Source organism: Nematolebias whitei, chromosome 15 (assembly GCF_014905685.2).
Source record: "Nematolebias whitei isolate Nwh7 chromosome 15, NemWhi1, whole genome shotgun sequence".
NCBI lineage: Eukaryota > Metazoa > Chordata > Actinopteri > Cyprinodontiformes > Rivulidae > Nematolebias > Nematolebias whitei.
Genome location: NC_056512.1, coordinates 16,555,214 through 16,558,314, shown reverse-complemented (window position 1 = coordinate 16,558,314; position 3,101 = coordinate 16,555,214). Strand labels below are relative to the sequence as shown.

Sequence of the window (3,101 nt, the reverse complement as noted above, 5' to 3'; positions counted from 1 at the left end):
GTTTTTTGTCCATTTAATGATAACTTATTGTAATCAAACCACTTTTTTAACTCAGCTAGCTCTTTTTCTACTATTTGTATTAGTTCATCCATATTCTTTCCAGAAAGAAAAAAATTTGTATCATCAGCAAACATTATAAATTTCAAAATATTGGATACTGTAAAAATATCGTTCACATAAAGTATAAATAATTTAGGTCCTAGAACCGAGCCTTGAGGAAGACCACATTTTATAGTTTCAGTTTGTGACTTTGTATTGTTAATTTGTACATATTGTAATCTATTACTCAAGTAACTCTTTAACCACTGATGTGTAACCCCCCGTAAGCCATATTGTTCACATTTCCACAGTAGTCGTTCATGGTCAATAGTGTCAAACGCCTTACTTAAATCAATGAACACTCCCACTGTATTAAGTTTCCGATCAACTGCTGCAGCAACGTGTTCCACAAACTCCATCACAGCTAAAGTTGTGGAGTAGTTGTTTCTGAAGCCGTACTGGTGTTCATTTAATATATTATTTTTATTAAGAAAGGAGTCCAGCCTTTTTATGAATATTTTTTCCAGGATTTTAGAAAACTGTGGTAGCAATGAAATAGGTCTATAATTTGTTACATTTTGCTTATTACCATTTTTGTGGACTGGAAACACCTTGGCTACTTTCATTTTATCAGGAAATTCTCCAGTTAAGAATGATCTATTACAGATATAGGTGATAGGTTTAATAATACTATAAATGACTTATTTCACAATAGCCATATCAATATAATTACAGTCTTTGGATTTCTTATTTTTTAATTTTTTAACTACTTCGATTACCTCACTTTCACTCACTCCTCCAAGAAACATTGTATTAATATTATTAAATGTATAATTGAGTTTTTCATCTCTAGCCTTTGGCAACTCATTTACTAAATTAGGACCAATATTAACAAACAGGGGTGGAGGCCTCCGTGTTCAATTGTCCCCCTCTTACAATGCTGTTATTGTTAGTATCACTCAGCCCTCTGTGAATAGCAAGCAGCCACCAGGGTTAGAGTTGCATTCAGGCCTAAAAAATCCAACCCAGCTCGGCCCAAACCCGACCAATTAACCGTGATTACAGGTCCGAACCCGGAAAGCTTTTTTTTAACCCAACATTTTTCAGTCAGGTCATCTGGACAGTTTCTTTTTTTTTGGCTGAAACGTTTCGCCTTCGATCCAGAAGGCTTCATCAGTCAAGGAAACACACAAGAAAACTGATTATTCTCCCAACAGCTTACTCCAAAGTGGAACAAACCAGTTCTGCTTGTGAAACTGTCCAGATGACCGGACTGAAAAATGTTGGATTGTATACCTGGATTATTGAGCATGGACTTTGTTGTTAACTTTTTTTAAATTAAGCTTTTACTGCTTTTGTAAGCACATCCATTTGACATGATGGTTTTAAAAACGTATTTCAGAGATAGGAAGGTATAAGATTTCTTGTTAACAAGAGTCAGTGGATTATTATAGTTATTATAATATTATAGTTATTATAATATTATAGTTATTAACAGTCGGCGTATATGCGCGGCTGATGATCCAAACTGGGTCGTCGATTGTGTGAATCCGCTGACGCAGCGGCCGAGTCCAGTTAAGCTTCAGGTGGGTCGCTGTCAGTCATCCATCTGGACTTTTTTTTTTTTAATCTCTTTCAACGGGCCGATCAGTGCAGTCACACGGACGAGCGCGGCTGGTGATCCTAATTGGATGGTTAGCTGCACTCGTCCACCGACACAATCAAAAGCCCGACACCGACCCGGCCTGACCATCCAGCACATTATTTTGGCTGGGCGTGGGCCCGGGTTAGAAATGACTGCTCTAACCAGGGTACTAACAATCAATTGTTGGGCTGATGGTCATATGAACAGCTAGTTTTGGCTGTCACCGGAAAACTGATTGATCCACTATGAGAAGGTGCTGTTTATAAGACTGTGTTTAGTGCAGCTCCTCAGACTGAAGAAGTCTTCTGGATAAAAGATGAAACATTTCAACATTTTTTTTTTTTTTATTTGTCCAGAGGACCTGACTTAACTTTGATAGATCAGATCATCAGACTTTCACCATGAGGTGTTTGTGCTGATAAGATGATTGTGCTTGGTTTTCTCCAACCATGGCACTGTGCATTATGGGTAAACATTTTTGCTTTAGTCTCACTTTCAGAAATTATGTTTCATTTAGGTGTAACTTTACAAATGGACGTCATGCTATGTTACTCTTTTTGAGGCATCACAAACTTTAACTGTTAAGCTTAAATGCCTTTAAAGTCTAAGACGGAGCTCATGGATTTTTTTGCAGATCCTCAGAGCATTGCAGGGTCTGACTACAACACAACTAAAACCTTTGTTTTTATAGTGGTGCTCACGTCAATCAGTGATCAGTAATCAATGCATCTGATTAGCAGCATTTGGCTGATTTTTTTTTCATTCAACCTTTGTTTAGACAGGTTAATCCCATTGATCCTCGAGGACTCATTAACAAGAGAGACCTGATTTTAACCTCTCAAGTCTTATAAATCAGAGAGTGGTGAACTTGGGTTTTACACACAGCTTCCACACTTCGACTTGTTTTGTTCTGCGCATGACGATAACTATTGATCAGATCCAAAAAAGTTCAATCTGGTCCTCTGGACATTCAAAAAAGCAAAAAACAAAACAAAGCAAAAAAAAAATAATCTAGAAACGTTTCGTCTCTCATCCAAGAGACTTCCTCAGTCTGAGGAGCTGTATTCAGCTCAGTCTCTTAAATAGCACCTTCTCAGGGTGGATCAACCAGTTTTGCTGCTGACAACCAAAACCAGCTGATCACATGCTCAAGAAGGACCATCAGCCTAACAATGGATCATTAGCACCTGATGGCTGTTTACTGTTCACAGAGGGCTGAGTGATACTAGCAATCACAGCATTGTAAGAGGGGGACAGTTGAACCCGGAGGCCTCCACCCCTGTTTAACGATGGACGATTTCTTTTCACAAAGATGGCCTCCTTTACTCCTCTCTCAAACCATCGTTCCTCTCTGTCCAGGATGTGAACATCTTCATCCCTGAAAGAGTGACCGCTGGCCTGGAGATGAGTGTAGACC

The 3,101-nt window shown here is 38.6% G+C and overlaps 1 protein-coding gene across 1 annotated transcript in view; it reads right to left on the bottom strand.

The window, feature by feature from the left end:
• zgc:158403 (tetratricopeptide repeat protein 39A) overlaps positions 1-3,101 on the bottom strand; it is a 47,224-nt gene that overhangs the window by 25,808 nt on the left and 18,315 nt on the right. The gene's annotated exons all lie outside the window — the stretch shown is intronic.